The following is a 20,467-nucleotide window of genomic DNA, read 5'->3' as shown; positions in this document are numbered from 1 at the left end:
TTGTCAGTTAGTCTTCACAGCAATTAGGTTAGTGCATTAAGCTTTTGGTTTTAAGAAATGTACTTCAAAGTGCAGGGTAGTTAATGCTTACCTAATTTGCCAAAAAGGGCTTTTATTTCTTGTAAGGAAAATAATTTCCTCTTGTTTTATATTATCCGGGCACAATGGTTGAGTAGAATTAATTGTTAACTTGAAACACATTTATTTTCTATGGATGTGACTATTCCCAGAGTACATTTGACACTTTGATAATACTTAATTGTGGATTAGGTTCACAATTCTGTGCGATATGTTGACATGCAAGTCAGGGGAGCCTATTACATTTACAAAAGTTCAATAAAAAGAAACTCATCATTAACTAAGATGGCAGGAAATAAGGAAGTAGTTTTGGCATTTGAATTCTTTCATGTATGGGAATTGTTTTCTTCATCAGTCTCATAAATGAATGGCTAATATATATTTTTATAAACATTTTTTCCTGTCCCCAAATAATGTGAATAATACTCAGCTTTATTCCTGTCTCCCCTGGTCGTTTACTTTCTATGGATAAATAGTATTCCTTGTTATTTGCAAGGCTGATGTAACAGCACAGCTGCTGGATGCTTGGCATTTCTGCTTCTGGTGAAATGCTATTTGTGCTGATTTATCTGATCCAGATGTGTGACCAGCAAGCTACATTTCTAATTATAAGGACAGCCAAATTCCATTATAAGCACATCATGGGATTATAGGGCCAGGAGGCATCCTGAGAGGACATCTAGTTCATTCTCCAGCCCTTCAGCAGGACCACACTTCGTAACCTGCTCCAGCACTGAACAAAGCAGCAAAGAATGTTCCACCCATGTATAGGCTGAACGTGGAATCATTGGAATTGTAACTGGAAAAAGAAACAAGTCCCTCTGGTCTGGCCCTGTTGCTTTGTGGGTAAACAGATTCAGGCCCAGAGAAGTTTGACTTGATCTGGATTTTTATGACTCTTTGCTTAGAACTTCTTTTTTCCCTGAAGTGGCCTGTGCTGAGGGAGTGACAGGGTAGAAGACTGGATTGGAAACGCCAGTTTCACATCCAGATGTAGCCCTCTAGCTACTCATTTAGAAGTAAGAGGTAATGAAGTAGTGACAGCTGGATTCCCTTGAAGTGTATTAACTATTTCTGAAACCCAGTATGGAGTGATATTTCATGTCTCTATATATGTTTGTGTGCTTCAGTGATAAAGTACAGAAGAAACTAGGCATGCTGATAGGGTTAGAATGTTTGCAAATGTGGTGTGTAAGCTTACTAAGAACAACATCTCAGGATAAATAAGTGATTGTTAAACTTGATTTGACACTGTTGAGCCTGGGTTTTGATTTTACCCTACTTCAAGTGATAGCTAGCCTGCCTCCGTTTCATGGACGCTGGCCAAAGACAAGGGGTTCTTGCACCACAGAAAAAGGGCTCAATTGCTCCTGACATACCACATAGTGTAAGCTCTATTCTTAGAACTTGCTGGCATGCCTATGTTGGTTGGTCCTTGCCCCCATGTCCCATAGGGGTGACATGGATGGAGCATGCAGATGGAGCTGCTTACACTGTGGTTTGTGTTGCTGCGGAGGAACACCAGACTTGGGGAATCCACTGCTTTTATAGCATGCAGTGAATGAACTTGCTCTTTGTTCCAAGGGGGAAGATACCACCTCATCTGTCTGTTAAGGTTGTTCGCTGCAAACGTAACTTTGAGAAATGGTAATGATACAAAATTGTCAGGAACTTGCATTTTTAGCACACTTGGCAGGATATGTGGAAGCATGAGACCTATAGAGGGGTGTCTCACAACAGTCATGTCCTGTAGTTGGGACAATCAAATAAAACACTAGCAGTTCACAGAGAACACAAGACATCAGGTAGTTGTTAGGAAGCAAATTCATAATGAAAACGGTAAGTGCTGGATGATTAGGAGAATGAAGGTAGAAGGAAAATATGAAGAACTTGATTTCTTCTGTATATTGACATCTTATGACTTCAGGATATGGTCAGATTATAATAAACACGTGCTAAAAGGAATCAGGTATTATAAATCTTGTTTCTACATGTTTAAATCTGTATCTTTTTGTGAAATGAAAGTAAAGGAGCCATGTGGACCCAGCATAGGTTTAGCTCTGTTTCTTAACTGCATTGTGGCCTTAGTTTATTTTTCTTTTAATTGTGAAAGTTACTTATATTCTTAGCAAAAAAAATTTTTTTTCAGATAATAGAGAGGTATAAAAATGTAAAGGCCTCTCCTAGAGTTCATGGAGGTTGCCATAGTTCTGTGGCCTTTGGATCAGTCAACATCCAAACCGAAGGGAAATGTTAATGATTTCAGTGGCTACCTGATACTTCTGAAGGATCAAAGTGCTTGAGACATTTAAAAAGTATTCTGGGCTGGGTGCGGTGGCTCACGTCCGTAATCCCAGCAGTTTGGGAGGTCAAGGTGGGAAGATTGCTGGAGGCCAGGAGTTTGAGACCATGCTGGGCAACATTGCAAAACCACGACTCTACAAAAAAATAAAAAATAAAAAAAATAGCTGGGCATGATGGTGCACGCTTGTAGTCCCAGCTATTCAGGAGGCAGAGGTGGAAGCATCAGCTGAGCCTGGGAGATCAAAAAGGCTGCAGTGAGCTGTGATGGTGCTATTGTACTCCAACCTGGGTGACAGAGTGAGACCTTGTCTCAAAAAAAAAAAAAAAAAAAAAAAAAAAAAGCCGGGCGCGGTGACTCGCAGCGCTTTGGAGGCCGAGGCTGGTGGATCACCTGAGGTCGGGAGTTTGAGACCAGCCTGACCTACATGGAGGAACCCCATCTCTACTAAAAATACAAAATGAGCCGGGCGTGGTGGTGAATGCCTGTTATCCCAGCCACTTGTGAGGCTGAGGCAGGAGAATTGCTTGAACCTGGGAGGCGGAGGTTGCGGTGAGCCGAGATCAAGCCATTGCACTCCAGCCTGGGCAACAAGAGGGAAACTGTATCTCAAAAAAAAAAATTCTCAATCTCTGCAAAGATTTCTGAGGCAGTATTTATGTTTCTACCACGAAAATAGTACTATTATATTCACTAAAATATTTAGCTCGTGGTTGTCTTCAATGTAAGGTGGGGCTACATAGATTAAGCCACAGTATCTTTATTTTATGGATGATAAACGGAGACATTCAAAGTTAATTTGTCCAGTTACATGGTTTGCTGGCTGTGTTCTGCTCCTTATCGCCTTAGAAAACATTGTGCCCCAAATAAAACCTTCATAAGGTCAGAGATTATGTAGTTAGTGCTCTTGATTTCAATTACTCTGTTCTGTTTTTTAAAATAGTATGCATCATTTTATTGCATGTACATAATTTACTTAGGTTCTTTGTTTCTTTCCCGTTACAAGAATGGAAACTTAATGAGAACAAGAATTTTTGTCTTTTTATTTTTATTTTTTTGTCTCGTGAACTGGTGAAGTTTCAATTTCTGGAACAGCATCTAATCCATAGTAGGTGCTCCAGCTTCATAGTAAATTTGGTGATGAAATGAATCAACATGTGGTAACTACATGATAAGATCATCTCCTTGATCTTAGATTATGTTTGCAGCTTTGGGGAAGTGGTGGGACATCTTTGGATGATACTGCTTGCCTAATTTGATTTAATCAATGAGATCAAATTTGTAAAGTTGGGTTTCAGGATACGGCCTGCAGATTTTTTTGTGTTTGGTTTTGTGCAGTGTTTAAAAAAATTTGCAAGCAACATTTAAGAAGTAAGGGATTTCACATAAAATAAGATTTCTAGGTTTTTTGGTTGTTTTTTTTTTCTTTAGAAGCTGAAAGATGGGGCAACACAGCCTGTATTCCTCTGCGGTGGTGAAGGTCTTGAACTAGACAGCAGCTCACTGTTAAGAAGGGGCATTTGCTCTTTAGTCTACCACAGTCCCCCGACTCTCTGTCGACTCTTGATACTGAAGCTGAGTTGTCAGTTGCTTTTTGCCATCTTTTCCATTCTTTATTTTATTTTTTCTTTTTAAGACGAAGTCTTGCTCTGTTGCCCAGGCTGGAAGTGCAGTGGTGCAATCTTGGCTCACTGCAACCTCTGCCTCCCGGGTTCGAGCAATTCTCCTGCCTCAGCCTCCTGAGTAGCTGTGACTACAGATGTGCACCAGCATGCCCAGCTAATCTTCAAATTTTTAGTAGAGACAGGGTTTCACCATGTTGGCCAGGATGGTCTTGATCTCTTGACCTCATGATCTGCCTGCCTTGGTCTCCCAAAGTGCTGGGATTACAGGCATGAGCCACTGGCAGCCAGCTATATTCTTTAATTTTGAAATATGAAGAAATATTCTGCCATGTTTTTCAAAAGGAAATAAAAAAGGAAAGGCAGACCACTTCACTCATCCACATTGCCTCCATGGACCTTGTTACGCAATTGAACCTTGCAGACCCTGATGTGATTATCTAAGACCCCTGCTTCTTTGAGGTCTAGACTTTTTATGATTATAGTTATGATTGCTGATGGTATGCAGAGGAGGAGAGAGAGCAATTCGGAGGAATTAACCTCAATGCTTTGACTGTGGAAGCGGTAGCATGGAATGTGAGTCTGGGGAAAAGTGCTTCCTTTGGTGAACTGTTAATGCTTAATGGATTCCGATGTTAAAAGTGTATGACCACATTGCTCGTTGCTCAGATACAGCATTAGAAGGGCCCTAAAAGTGTGTATATCATCTCTATTCTTTTATTGTTCTATTTGTGAAGGTGGCAGAAATTGCAAAAGATTTAGAAAATATTATTTGTAAAGAGTGATATTTCATCTGGGAGAAATGAATGCTTGAAATTTGTTGTCTAAGACCTAAACAATTATGCTCTGGGCTAGGCATGTTGGCTCACACCTGTATTCCCAGCACTTTGGGAGGCTGAGGCAGGAGGATCATTTGAGGCCAGAAGTTTGAGACTGGCCTGGGCAACATGACAAGATGACGTCTCTGCAAAAACTTAAAAATTAGTTGCTTATGGTGGCACACACCTGTAGTACCAGGTAGTTGGGAGGCCAAGGTAGGAGGATTGCTTGAGCTCAAGAGGTAGAGGCTGCAGTGAGCCATGATCCTGCCACTGCACTTCAGCCTGGATGACAGAGCAAGGCCTAGTCCTAAAAAAAAAAAAAAAGAGCTCTGGATCCCTTTTAATATAAAGAGCAAATGGCATATGCTTCCAAGGGTACTTTAGAAAATTGGCAATTTCAAACCATGTTTAATGTGGTTTTTGTGACTCATTTTGTTATTATATGGATAAATTAGAGTGTACAATTAGTCCATTAGACTCAATAATTGACTGTTTGATTACGTGACTCTTTACCTAAAAATTGGGCTAAGTTCTTCTTTAAAGGAACTGTGTAAGTGAAATACTAATAACATTTCCTATTTTCATATAATCTTTATAAAATTGGGATTTCACATAATCTCATTGGGAGAGTGGAAAAGGGTTGTTAGATGAGGGCTATCCAAAAGGCATTCTCTAGTGAAGATTAGATCTTAAAAAGTTTGTGTGTTCAAAAACGTTCCACCCTGGGGAGATTCTCAGTGTATATTGTTAAAAGTTCTTTGAACTCTAGTTGTAAAGAACTTCTGACTGTTCAACTCAGAGTTTCTCAAGCTTCCTTGATAGAAGTTTTCCACAAAAGATGTATTAGCATGTAGCAGAGTATTTTTCTTATGTCACATACTTTAGAAATTTTCACCTGGATGGATGATACGACATGTAGCGAGTTCCTGGCTTCATGTGGCTTCTTGCTTTTCCTCAACTTTACCAGAGTTTATAGTTCCATTTCTTCCAGCCACTCCCAGAGATTGAAGGAGTGCCATGCCCAAACAGTGTAGAATCCAAACAGAATGGAAAGGATAATTTTGAGTCATCTTTCTTTTGTTTAGAAAATAAGTATCTTTTTTTTTTTTTTAAAGAATTGATTTCCCATTATAGGTAATGTTAAGGAGCATGACTATATGCCTGTATAATAAACTATCATTTGACGGAAGCCATCTTTTTCTTCTGCTGTTGGTCTTTTAGAGTCTTGCTGTTATTCTCGTAGATAATACTTGTTTTCTCTGTGAGCCATAGTACTTGCCAGATTTGGGACTTCTCACTTACAGGCTGATGTAATAGGGAAAGACAGTGGGATAATTACCATTTTGGAATTTGATAAGTAAGAGTGAGTGCATATGTGTGTGGGTGTTAAAAGAGCTTATAACTTGGTTAGATTTCCTTTCTAAACTTAGGTGGAAAATATGCTTAGAAATTTGAAGTGATAAGCAAGAGACCTTATCCTGCCATTTATCAGTGGTGTGACCTCTGAAAAATAAGGGGTAGGATAGATAGCCTCAAAGATGCTGCTGATTAAAAAAAAAAAAAAAAATTTTTTTTCCCCAAATTTCATTACAAATTTTAAATCCCGATGTTGCGTTTAAAAAATTCTTATCGGTTGTAACATGCTGGAAATGAAATCAAACCCTCACTGGGGAAAAATTAATGCTGATGTAAAAATATGATTTGGAATCTTTGGTATTTGCCAGGGGCTGTAAGAATTAAATGGTTCTCCTCTTGTGATCTTTTTGTAGCACGTGAAGGCTGACAGAGAATATGAGAGCCCTAGCCCTGGCTCCCCAAATAATTGGAGATCTCTAAATAATTAGAAATCTGCAAGAGAATCTGTCCACATTAGTAAGAAATGAGAGTGTAGTATATGCCACTTTGGTTCATGGATCTTGAAGCTTTTGTCATACATCACCTCAGCCATTCATTTTTTTCAGAATAAGTAGTACGCTTGGAACCAGGAAATTGCTTGCCACATCTTGTTCCTGGAAAAGCCGACAGCCTAAAAATGCTTATCATTCAAGGTGTGACCTGAATGAGTGTTGCACAGCTGTTGTAATTTTTCTGTTAAGTTATGTGGCTAACCAAGGTACCTTCTAGGGAAAATTTCTTCTAAGTAGGCCTTTATTCATGACTTTAATCCCAAATTAGCAAAACTTATATATTGGACTCACAGAATTTCATGTTAGAAGGGAATTTGCAGGTAGTCTAGTCCAACCTTTTTATGTTGCAGGTAAATGTAGACTGAGAAACCTAACTCGTGCAGCTAGCATACGTAACAGAACTGAAACCCAAATCTCCAGATGTCCACCACGGTCGTCTTTCCTCAGTATCATGTGGATTTCAGTCAGTCTCTCTAGTGCTAGAATGAATCTCTCGTAGAGTACGTTTTAAATTAAATGTAATATCCATACATCAGATTACACAGATCTGTACCTTCGTATGTTTTAAAATGCAGTTGATCTGCTGAATATAAATGTTTGAAAATTTTAATTTTCTTTATGTGTGAAACGAGAAAGTTTTAATTGTTGTATTCCCGGAATACAACAGTTTTTGAACATAGCTATTACATTTCTTTAAACTTTATTTTGTAGGATGTATATTTCATTGACAGTATGCATCCTACAAAAGAGAATGGTTTCATAAATTAATTGATTTAAAAGTAGGTAGCAGTGTTACACTTTTTATTAATGAAAAGATACATTTTACATAGTGAAATCTTAAAAAAAAAAAGAATGCAATTGATCATTTAAAAACCACATTTTAGGCCGGGCGCGGTGGCTCAAGCCTGTAATCCCAGCACTTTGGGAGGCCGAGGCGGGTGGATCACGAGGTCAAGAGATCAAGACCATCCTGGTCAACATGGTGAAACCCCGTCTCTACTAAAACTACAAAAAATTAGCTGGGCATGGTGGCGCGTGCCTGTAGTCCCAGCTACTCAGGAGGCTGAGGCAGGAGAATTGCCTGAACCCAGGAGGTGGAGGTTGTGGTGAGCTGAGATCGCGCCATTGCACTCCAGCCTGGGTAACAAGAGCGAAACTCCGTCTCAAAAAAAAACCAAAAAACCACATTTTAAATAAATTCTACAAAAGGCAGCCATTATGATTTTATGATTATTTGTGTTGACAGTATTCTCCTGTGGAAGTGTGTTGCTTAAAATGATTAGCTTGTACAAAAGCTATAAAAATAGTAACATTTCTACTCATTCATCCAACTGTAAGACTTAAACATTTACAATGGCCAAATAATATCCAGGGTTCTGCTTTAAGTGATAAAGAAATTAGCTTTCTGTGGGACAAAAAGGCACTGACAAGGACACCGACTTGTCACGATATTGAATTTCACAGAATTAGTTTTGGATGAACGGGATTTTCGATGTCCTGTGAGCTCTCAAAATTCATAGTGAGCAACTAATACCCATAGAACTTAGGAAAGTAAAAATTAGTTCAGGACAAATTATATTTTACTCATTCTTGTTTCTGAATTAAATATTTGAATCAAGAATGTAGGGAAACATCTTTTAAAATGTGTGTTACCAGGAGTATCAATATAAAGTTAGGAGCAACATCTTTTATCATAGGATTTTCTTAAACCCTAGAAAAACAGTAAGAATTCATTAAGGATGAGGAAATTTCCTTAGTGAATGTTGGAAACAGGATGCAGTGTGGCACAGCTGTCTGCAGGGGTTTGGAGAATTTCCCTGGGAAGATCAGTATCAGTTGCTTGAAGGTAGGGGACGGCGCAATGCGTACCATGTGTAAATCGAATGTAGGGTGTATTAAGCCTTCAGCGGTATGATGATTTCAAATTCCTGGGTGGGTACAAAAGTAGTTGTGGTTTTTGCCATTAATATAATGTCAGTCATAGCACTATGTTAATATCCCTGACAGAAGGCTCATAGAACATGGAAAAAAATCAAGATTCTAGTAAGGCTGTCTTGTGAAGATCAGGGACATGAAGGTTTGAAAATGGCTCAATTACAAAGTTAGCCGTAAGTGCAAAGTGGCATATCCAGGGTCTGCAAAGTACCAGCTGCATGAGATACCCAGTAAATGTCTGAACGGCCGAGGGAATGAATTCCCAGGTTGGCCATCTCCACTTTGTACAATGTTAATGGCAAATATGATTTCAACATACGTAATTCATTTGTATCAGTGTTTTGGGTGTGATATCTGTCAGTTGTGATGGCTGTTATATGAGTTGAACAGCTGTGTTTAATCCTCATACCTTGTTTTAGATATTGCTTTAAAATTTTAAAAATTAGTCAATTCCAAATTCCCAGATATTAATATTATCTCTGAAATGTTGAGTGGATTAGATGTGGAAGCCAGAGACTTTGTCTCTACAACTTGTCCAACTTCAAATGTGCCCCCTCTTTTCTGCTGTTGTTCCTCAGAAAGCTTGAGCAGGAGGGTCCTTGGTGCCTTTTTCTCACCAGTGGATGGCAAATATGTGACGTGGATCTCCTAGCTCCTTAATCTCATGACCTTGATGGCCATCTCTTCCTCAACTCTGTACTCTATGCAGGCACCAAAGTCAGCCGGAGCGGACATGTAGTGAAACTGACTTAAAAAAAAAAAAAAAAAAAAAAAGAATAGGGAGCTGGAGAAGGACTTGTGCTTAGGAACACAGAAATAGTTCTTGGTGGAGACAGATCAGTCCAAGTTTCCTGCTTCTCCAGAGTAGTGTTTATCACTTTCCTTGCCTGTGGAGTGGGACAGTAAACTGAAATGGTAATCTTTCAGTTTTTTCCTATTACTTAGGATCCAGCTCACAAAACTAAATTATTCTTTACCTTGTTTGATCTGGGTACCGAAGGTAATACAGATTGAGCATCTGCAATTTGAAAATCCAAAATGCTCCAAAATCTGAAACTTTTTGAGTGCCGATACGACGCCACAAGTGGAAAATTCCACACCCATTGTCATGTGACTGGTTGCAGCCAAAACTTTTGTTTCATGTACAATATTAAAAACACTGTATAAAATTGCCTTGCGGTTATGTGTGCGAGGGTATATATGAAACAAAAATTTCATGTCTAGACTTGGGTCCCATCCCCAAGATATCTGTATATGATACCTTGTAATATGTGTATGGAGATATTCCAAAATCTGAAAATTCAGATCTGAAATCTGAAACAGTTAGGGTCCCAAGCATTTCAAATGAGGAATACTGAACCTATATAAGTGATCTACTTTTCATCCCATTAATTTCTTCATTGCCCATGAAGAGTTTGAAAAATAAGTAAAACAAAGCTGGGACCGGGGAAGTGGGGAGAAGGAGTGGAATATGATAAAACTCTTCTGAAGTACTTGGGAAAATTTCTTTAAGTAGTAGTTGTTATGGATACAAGTATGTCTTATCTGTTAGGCACTGCGGGGAGGACTTCCACTTGGCAGTGCTGTTGAAAGTTTTAGCTGCATTTAAATTTGTTGTTGCAAATGCTTCTTTTCATACATTTAGATGGGCCTTTTTTCTCCAATTAATCTGAATTACCGAAGTTTTACTTTATGTAATTTTCGAATGTGAAAAGAGGCAGTACATATGGAAGGAAAGGTGGATATTTTCCCTTAATTTGCAGATATATGAAGAAATATTATTAGAAATTACAGAAGTCAGAATTTTAAAAATAGATTTAGAGATGAGGATTGTAGTATCATCACTTTGTAGTTTCCTAGTGTTCTGAAAAGCGTCTGTATATACGGTGTGTGTGTGTTTGTGTGTGTGTGTATGCATGTCTTTGTGTATTTTTGCTTTGGAGCATTTTAATTTTAGCTTTATGAAGTAACTGTCACTACAGTTGCTAGACATATAAGAATGCATGTTCATATCTATAAGAGATGCAAAAATTATCTTCAAAAGTTGGCTTTTATTTGTAGGAAATACCTCTTAACACACGTTTTCATATGGAATTTGTATTTAGTTATCTTGACAAGAGCAGTCACTAAAGAGAAATGGTCAAAATTGTGGAGCTTCCAGTTAATGTGATAGTGCCCTGACTTTTTACTGATGTGTGTGTGTGTGTGTGTGTGTGTGTGTGTGTGTGTGTGTTAGGGAGAACGAATGGCTTTAGATTGCCTCAAATAAGGTTGTAAATTTGGTCATAAGAGTCAGTTACCTGTGTTAATTTCATGACCATGCATGGCACCTCTAACCTTAAGTTTCTCCCAAATGCTGACATAAAGCCATCATTACTGATAGAAAATACAATGTGCATTTCAAGTGTTTTTGATAGTGGTTGATAGTATCATCTTGGAGCAGAAAAACAGCAAACCTCCTGTGTCCAACAGAGCAGCACATAACGACAGGTCTCTCCATGAAAAAGCTCTGTGTGGACACCTCAGCAAACCTGGAGATCCAGGAAGAGATTCAAGCTGAGGGATTGACTTTTTGAGTATCAGTGGAGAAGTTCATCAAATGCCTCAGCCCCTATCAGATGCTGGACTCTGCCTTGTGTTAGGTATACATTTTCAGAGCTTAGCAAAAGATTCTTCCTCAAGTTATTTAGCTTCCCCATACATTATTAAGCGGGGGAGACAATTGCTTAATACACATTATTATGTGGATGTAAAACGTGGACTGAATGGAGGAAAGGCTGTTTGCCTGGAGTCGTTCTTAAGTCTCTCTCAGGGCGGCTCATTATAGCAGTTCTGGAAGGAAGTCTGTCTAGGCGTTACCCAGTCCATCACTCTCCTTTCACGCATGAGGACGGGAAGACCCAAAGGGTTCTCTGTAGAGGTTATTGTGAACGGTAGTCATCTTGAGGTAGCTCCAAGTAGCAAGACCTGGACAGAGCTGTGGGTGTTCTGGAAAAGAGGAGGCGAGAATAGAGAGCAAAAGCTCAGCAGCGGTCCCTGTGCTCCCCAGCATTAGGACGCTGGTCCCGTGGGAGGGTTGTGGCGGGCAGAGTAGCAAATACATTACATTTTTTGCTTGTTTATTTTTAGACAGTGTCTCACTTTGTTGCCCAGGCTGTAGTGCAGTGGTGTGATAATGGCTTATTGCAACCTCTGCCTCCTCGGCTCTAGCGATTCTCCCATCTCAGCCTCCTGAGTAGCTGAGACTACAGGTGTACGCCACCACACCTGGCTACTTTATTTTTTGTAGAGACAAAAAATTTTTGTCCTTTTCTCTTGCCATGTTGCCCAGGCTGGTCTTGAGCTACTGGGCCCAAGTGATCCTCCCACCTTGGCCTCCCAAAGTGCTGGGATTACAGGCATGAGCCACTGTGCCTGGCCAGAATCTTTTTTTTAGAGACAGCATTGTCCCTCTGATGCCCAGGGTGAAGTGCAGTGGCATAATCAAAGCTTACCACATTCACGAACTCGTGGACTTAACTGATCCTCCCACCTCAGTCTCCCCACCACACCTAGCTAGTTTTTCAATATTTTAGAGAGAGGGTCTCTTGCTTTGTTGCCTAGGCTGGTCTCGAACTCCTGGCCTCAGGCTGTCCTCCCTCTTCAGCCTCCCAAAGTATTGGGATTACAGGCGTGAGCCACTGCACCTGGATGGAAATACACTGGTATAGGGAGGGTGACTGTGGAGGATCTGTATGACTGGAGAAAGTTTTAGAATATTATATTTACTATATAATATATAACCTCTAAGATTCAGAAAAGATCAAAGGCAGTGTTAACTTTAGTGTACTCAAGAATCTTCTGGAGAACTTAGCGAAGATGAATACCACCTGCTCTTTTTGTTCAAAGGGAGGTTATCTAGGCCTCCCTTCAGAGATTCTGGTGCAGTAGATCTAAGGGAAAATTGAGGGATCTGCATTTTGTTTAACATAAAGCTTTATTGAGATATATTTCACATGTCATACAGTTCATGGATTTAAGGTGTAAAATTTAATATTTTTAGCATATTCACGACATTGTGCAACCATCATCACTAGCAAATTCTAGAACATTTTTGTCCCTTCTAAAATAAACCTCATACTCACTGGCAATCGCTTCTCACCTTCAAGCCCAGCCCCAAGCAACCACCAGTCGACTTTCTGTCTCTAAACATTTGCCTATTCTGGGCATTGCTATTTTGGACATTTCATATACAGGGAATCATACATTACGTGGCCTTCTCTAACTGGCCTTTTCTGCTTTGCATAGTATTTTCAGAGTTCATACGTGTTGTAGCATGTATCAGGATTTCATTCCTTTTTAAGGAATGTAGTCTATATATCCATAAAATGGATCCATCCTTGTGTGTCTTCTTCTGTTGACAGATATTTGGATGGTTACTTCTTTTTGAGCTGTTTTAATTAATGCTGCTGTGAATATTTGTGAGGAATCTGCGTTTTTAAACAAGCACCCTGTCTGATTCTGTTGCTGATAATTCCCGCACGTATCTGGAGACACTCTAACCTGAACGCTTGGTGGCGTAGAGATATTTCTCTCACATTGTGAACGCCTCCCTTCCCCATCTCCTATGGGTGCTTCTGCTTGAAGGATCACTGGTTTGTGAGCGAGTGTGTAGTGGCTTAGTGGAAGTGAAGTTCCAGACCTAAATTACATGATCTGCACGTGCAGGGTGGAGTGGTCAGGAGGAAGAAGATAGGGACAGTGGGCAGGGTCAATGGGTCCTTTACTTTTTCAGAATGGAGAAGTGATTTGACTAATTCCTGAACTAGGGTGCTACTGCGGTTGGTGGTAATGGAAAGGAAGGGTCAGAGGTAGCAGACTTCAAAGGAGTACTCTTCAGTAATGGTGATTTAAAAATACTCAGCAATTTTTGGTTTTCATCGATTTAGACACAGTTCTGTCTAATTCTGACCTTATCTATTCCTATCATCCTGTTGTTCCAAATAAATGTATTTTTACCAGCTGTTTGAGAGAGGAAATCCTGGGGTAATTAGCTGAAGGATATAGTGTAATAATAATAAAAAAAAAAAGACCCAAGTTTTGATATTTTGAAGCTTCTGATCTACTAGGGATGTTTAGATACAGTACAAGCCTGAGTCAGAGCTGAACTTCTGAAAGTTCTTTTTCAGACTTGGGATGCTGTGATATGTTCTGAAACTCAAAATAGCTTCTGGGAGCTTCATAGTCCCCCACCATTACTGCCCATTGGCTCTGCTGGGCCTAGAACAGCTCACATTTTTCCCCAAGAGCTATGGCACAGCTTTAGAAGAGAGATTGTCACAGCCAGTGACCCATATCAGGAGCTCCAAGAGGTGGGTTTTGTCTAATAGGATTACCCTTGACCAGATATCCATGATCTGTTTCTCATTTTTCTGTTAGATTATTTGACACCAATGTGATCAGGTTGCCCTTAAGATGCTCTTTGTTCTGTGTACGTTTTTCATCCTCTCCTAATAAAAGCATCATTAAAAAAATCTTGGAGTATTGATAAATGAAAAAATTCTTCTGTCTACCTCCCTTATCAAAATCACTGTGAACACTTTGGTCTGTGTTCTTCTAGACTCTTTGTGAAAAATAGTCGGCCAGGCATGGTGGCTCACGCATGTAATCCCAGCACTGTGGGAGGCTGAGGCAGGCAGATCACTTGAGGTCAGGAGTTCGAGACCAGCCTGGACAACATGGGGAAACCCTGTCTCTACGAAAAATTAAAAAAAAGTTAGCTGGGCATGGTGATGGGTGCCTGTAATTCCAGCTAGTCAGGAGGCTGAGGCAGGAGAATTGCTTGAACCCTGGGGGTGTGGAGGTTGCAGTGAGTGGAGATCGCGTCACTGCACTCCAGCCTGGGTGACAGAGCGAGACTCCGGCTCAAAAAAAGAAAAATAAACATATACCTAGTTTTGCACAGAGTATCACAGCTTACATTTCCTTGTTAACCTATTATTTTCCCCTACACACAGTGTGTTCTGAACACCTTCCTATGTTAGCAGATTGATTTCTACAGCATTTAAAATTGGCTGCAGGGTCTTTCATTGTATGGATAAAATAGCTTCCAACTTTTCACTATGTCATACTGTGATGTATGTTTTTGTACATTGTTCTAAAATATCTTAAGTGACGTCGTACATTTTGCCAGTCTGGTTCTCTGTTAATTTTACTGGTAACAATACAATCTAGATGCTCAGGGTTAAGGATTTTGGGGCAAAGTGCCATTGAACTTGGTTGCTGGTACGTATATTCATTCTGCTCTTTGACTGGGCTAGGTTTATAGTTGTGAAATAGGTGCTACAGACAGTTAGCATAAACATCCTGCAGCTCTCAGGAGATGGAGAAGAAACCTGTTATAAAAATAAAGAATTATGTTTTTATTAACTCATGGAATCCATTCTTCATAATGGATTTAAATAATTCCATTAAAAATATATGCACACAATCTAGAAGCATTTTATCATTGTAACGTATCATATAAAAAGAAATTCTGCCTCTGAGTGCACCATGGACATACCTGTGGTATTTTCTGTTTTTCTGGTTTATCCCCATCTTTCTGCCAGAGTCAAGGAATCTAGAGGAAAATTTTGCCATCTTCTCTGCAGGAAAATGTGATTTAGGAACCATCTTGCTTATTTTTTAAAGTAGCAAGTATCATTGTTATGTATCAAAAATAAAAAATAGTTTGATTATACTCTGTAATCTGCAGCTCTCTAACTGTAAGTTTCAAGTAGGTAGAAAAGCAAGGTTGAGAGGAAATACATCCTCATTTAAACAGTGGTTATTTTTGACTGGTTAGATTACGAACAGTTAAACTTTCTTTTCTGTATTTTCAGATTTCCAGAGTGAAGATGTATTATATGTTATAATGCATAGGAATGTGGGAATAAAAATATGGGACAGATATTTTTAAAAGGTATGGGATGAGAGCGGGTGGCTGGAAAAAACCCATAAAGATAAGAGTGGGTAGTTACTTTTCCACAGTTGAAGAACAGGCCTGCCAGCTCCCAGGGAAATCTCCAACCCCACCCTGTACTTTTCAAGCCAGAGCTTTTGAAGTCTTTTGTGCTAGTTAGGGACTAGCATAGTTAGTACAGCTAAGTAAGCATGTAACAGATTCTATTATTAGGTTTATCTTTGCTGATTCCCATTTGATTGACAGAGAGTTCTCCACCCAGAAAGTGTGATTTATTTTGGTAGTTGGAAGGGGATTTTATGGAGCACTTGTTATCTAAAAAAAGTAAGATTGTGGAGCCTGCTTCTCCCACCCCTGTTTTTTTTAGCTGTTTGGATTGGTCCTAGTGAGCATGCCTAATCTAGGGATTACTCAGCAAGCATGACCTTAGGGCTGGTTTTGTAAATGTTACCAAATCTATTACTTAACCACAGATGTTCTTCCATTGTTGTGTCCCACAGTCAGAGTTGAATGGTGACAATTAGTTCTGTGAGACTTGGGTAAACCTATGTCCTTTTGGTCTTTTTGTATGTGGCGATTTGAAAGTATTTCCTTACACACGCACATATAAAGAATTTCCTCACAAAAATGAAGCAATCACATAGTGCAAAGTCAACTGAATTACATGGTTTCAAAAAAAATTAACTTGTATCATTATAAAAATCATAGATGCTCATTGTAGGTTTTTTTTAGCAAGTTCAAAGGAAAAAATATAACTTACTCATTATTCCATTATCTGTAGGTTAAGCATTAAGATTTTGGTTCTATTTCATTTCAGTCTTTTAAAAAATTGTGTATACATATATAATCTGACTGTGTAAATTGCACTAAGCATTGTATTTTGAACATTTCCTTATATTCTGGTTTATTTTTTCTGTGTTGTAAAAGCAACTTCCTGACACTGGTAAATGTTTATGATGGGCATGGATACACATATGTTTATTTTATAGCAGCTGCCTTTAGTAGACTTCCAAGAAACCCTTGAGATGTACGTATTACTCGTGATATTCATTATTATGAGACCCAAATTGATAGATTGGTAGAGCTGTCAGGGGCATTGATCATGGAATTCAGTCCTTTTTTTTTTTAATTAAAAAATTTTTATTTTATTTTATTGCATTTTAGGTTTTGGGGTACATGTGAAGAACACGCAAGATTGTTGCATAGGTACACACATGGCAGCGTGGTGGAATTCAGTTCTTTAATTTGAGAAATGAGCCTTTGAGCTGGAGCTGCAAGAACTTTTTTTTTGAGAAATGAGAAAAATAAGCCAGAAGAGTTGCCCTTTGCCCAATACTATTAAATTGTTTAATGGCCTTAAGAGATCATTGTCGGAAACAGCTGCCTCTTTTCTTGTACAGGTTGGGAAATTGGGGTATTGAGAACTTAATCAACACATTTTTTTAAAAAAAACAGATTGTGCGAGAATTTAATCAACACATTTTTTAAAAAAACAGATCGTGCCGGGTGCGGTGGCTCACGCCTATAATCCCAGCACTTTGGGAGGCTGAGGTGGGCGGATCACCTGAGGTCAGGAGTTCGAGACCAGCCTGACCAACATAGAGAAACCCCGTCTCTACTAAAAATACAAAAACAAAAAATAGCTGAGTGTGGTGGCGCACGCCTGTGATCCCAGGTACTCGGGAGGCTGAGGTAGGAGAATCACTTGAACCCGGGAGGTGGAGGTTGCAGTGAGCTGAGATCATGCCATCGCACTCCAGCCTGGGCAAAAAGAGTGAAACTCCGCTCAAAAAAACAAAAAAAAAAAAAGGGGGGGGGGTTGTATTTCCTTATATGCTCAAGTATTCAATACTAAACTACTAACCCCAAGGTTAGTAGTTTAGTATTGAATTGCCAAAATCTGTTTATTAATTTCATTTTTCATTCACCAGTTGATTTGATGGCATGTGTAAGCAGTCACCATTGTCTTGCTTTCCTGCACATACCTGTACAGAAGTCGTCATTAACATGATACTACTGACGGTACACGCTTTTCTAGTTGAGGAGTTAAAATAAAAATTTTTTGGCTTTGCAGTTAAACACAGTGGTCAGTGTTTAAGGAATTCGTATTTAAGGAAGCAGTGGAGTTCTGAAGTAATATTTGAAGTTTTGAATTTTAAAAATTTGCACATTCAATGTTAACACCTTTCAGTTGGCTTTGAAAAAGCAGTGCATTCTTGGGAGTACTTTCCAGAATATTTGAGGAAAAAAAAATGGTTTAGTGGGTGTTTTTTTTAGAAGAATAAAGCAATACCCTGAGAGATTATCTAGAAAAATGAAATGGAATTGTTGACAGTTTCCCTTCCACCTTGGGAAGAACTCGGGGGAATGGTTGTGAACAGCACTGGCTTTGTTGACCCTGAAGTGTAGGCAGTTAGGGCCTGTGAACATGGCATTTATAGTGATCCACTGTCCTTGCTGCCTTGGAAAATTCTTTCTGGAATGGCAGAGGTGCTCTTTGCAAGGCGTGCTTCCTGTGTGAGTACCTATTGTGGAGTCCTCGGCTGAATGGGAGGTTTGTGAGAAGTGGTTTCCCACCAGCACACAATGCTGCCTCTCGGCAATGTAAATACACATTCCACTCAGGGTCAGGCCAACAGTGACTGGCTAGAGCAAACGCCTTTGCAAAGAAAGATATTTTGGAGTTCCATTTATTTATAGCGGCCAGTGGAAAATTAATATGCTTGTTAAATCTATTTTTAAAAATGAAAGGGAAGTCTCTCATCTGACAGTGTTTGCTGAATGCAAATCAATTAGCCGTGGCATATTTTGATTTTGCTAATTCGTTGCTCTAGGAAATGAATTTCAATGTCCTACTAATTCCTTTGTCTATATTTGAAACTTGAGGTTCTCATTTTAAAAGTTCTCTTTATGCCTCGGAAGACTTCTTTTGGGTTCTTCGATGAAAGACATAAGTGAATGACCCTAGAAAATACGAGATCAAATCATGAAGGGATTTGAAATGGGTTCATTGAGCAGTAAATGAAGGTCTAGAGATCAGAGCAGATACGATTCTTACTTGAGAATGGCAACACAATGTTATTTGTCTTTACTTCCTTAGTGGTGATCAGTTTGCCTTGCATCTAGGGCATGAGTCTGATTACAGGAGAGATGGAACGGGAATCCCCATCTAATGGGCCTGGATTTCCGGGTGTCAGCACCTCCCCTGTACTTTGCTGACAGCCCCAGCAGGAAGTACCTGGGCCCCAGCATCCAGTTTTCTTAGCCCTCCAGCCTGCGTCTCTCCTCTCATGATTTACCAAATGAATTTGCCTCACAAATGTTCTCTAATGAGTGTAGCAGAAAGTCCTGGAGAGAGACATCTGTGATAGAATTAGAATACCTCTTAATTTGGATTAATTTGTTCTTCCTTCAGACCTTGTCAGGCGAAATGGAGTCGTATAATAGAAAATATAAAGGAGGGACAGCAATCTGTTTTCTTAAATTTGTGGGTATAACCTGCTTGTGTGGAGCAGCAATTCTCAGAGTACAGTCTGAGGGACCCTTGGGTACTCCTAAGACCCTCTGGGGGGGTTCATGACATCAAAACCATTAATCCTAAAATGTTACTTGCCTTTTTTATTTCCCTGCTTCTTTGAGTTTACCAGTGGCATTAACTGAAAAATATTTTGTCTTTTTTGTTCATCCTATAAGGAGAAATATTAAAATTGAATTGGAGAACATGCCTTTTGTACCAGTGCTGATTTTAAAAAGATTTTTCTGGAAAAATTTTAAAGCCTGTTAATGAATTTCTTAAATTTGGAATTTGTATAACTTCAGCACAAAGGAGTGTCTTACCCAGAGGAGAAACTAAATAGAGATTTCTTAAATAAATAGTATTTCTTAAATGAATGGATGTAGCTGCCAATGTTTTCTTAACAAATTGTATTAGTATAAATTAATGTCATTGTTCACAGGCAACGTTTAGAATATAGGCAAGCACCATGCTTTCAAATTGAAATTCACCTATTTGCATATAAGCCATATATATACCAATTATTGTTCTTATCTGTTAATGAAATCTCCTTAATTCTCTGGTGTGTGACAGTTTTCTGTCCTTGAAAGAAAATATTTTTCTATATAATTTTGCATTTTTTATGTTTTCAAAATGTTTATCTGAATTAGTAATGTGACTGTATACATATTTATTAAAATTTTATCATAATGAGCTAATCTGAAATAGTAAATAGATGTTCTCTTATATGATATGTCTGCACCTGCTAATTTGTTTCTTTGTTAGCTGTTGTCATTTCAGGTGAAATTTCTGTTTCGGTCTCTTCTGAGCTCTTAACACCTGGTATTTGCTTTGTTCCATCACATTAAGTGAAAAATAAAACTGCGTATGAGAATGTTATTAAATGTAATATTTCTCAAGAAATAACTTGTATTTAGAACAGAAAACAGTTCTAAACTGATTTTCAGTGTATCACACAGTGTTCTTACTGATTTCCAACCCCCAACCATGCAGGAGTGAGAATCCAATAATTTTTTGAAAAAAATATTTGAACCGATATCTACAATAACTTATGTCAGAAATCTTTGAAATATATATATTGAAGTATAATTAGGATGAACTGTCAGTGATGTTAATGGTACAGATTGTTTTCTTATAATGAATGTTTTATAACATCTATTCAATTAAACAAAACTGTGTAAAGTAAACATTATTGAATTCTATACGAGCTGATTAAAGAAAAAAATTTAGTATTCTCCTGGCTGATCAGAAATGAAGGTTAAGGCATGGGGCATGTTTTGAAGACAAATTCACCTTCTGTAACACCTGTCAGCTTTCAAAGTCTAGAAAAGAAGCCACAGCTGGGAAA

At 38.8% G+C, this 20,467-nt stretch overlaps 1 protein-coding gene across 3 annotated transcripts in view; it reads left to right on the top strand.

The window, feature by feature from the left end:
* FNDC3B (fibronectin type III domain containing 3B) overlaps nucleotides 1-20,467 on the top strand; it is a 370,196-nt gene that overhangs the window by 47,442 nt on the left and 302,287 nt on the right. The window contains exon 1 of one of the 3 annotated variants that reach the window (XM_032258263.1): nucleotides 9,933-11,307. The exons of the other annotated variants lie outside the window; for them this stretch is intronic. The gene's annotated coding sequence lies outside the window, so the exon portion shown is untranslated. Of the gene's footprint in view, nucleotides 1-9,932; nucleotides 11,308-20,467 lie in introns of those variants that run through there. 3 annotated transcript variants of the gene reach the window in all.

Source organism: Sapajus apella, unplaced genomic scaffold (assembly GCF_009761245.1).
Source record: "Sapajus apella isolate SASKATOON/1434 unplaced genomic scaffold, GSC_monkey_1.0 scaffold101, whole genome shotgun sequence".
Lineage (NCBI taxonomy): Eukaryota > Metazoa > Chordata > Mammalia > Primates > Cebidae > Sapajus > Sapajus apella.
This window is presented reverse-complemented; position numbering and strand designations above follow the sequence as displayed.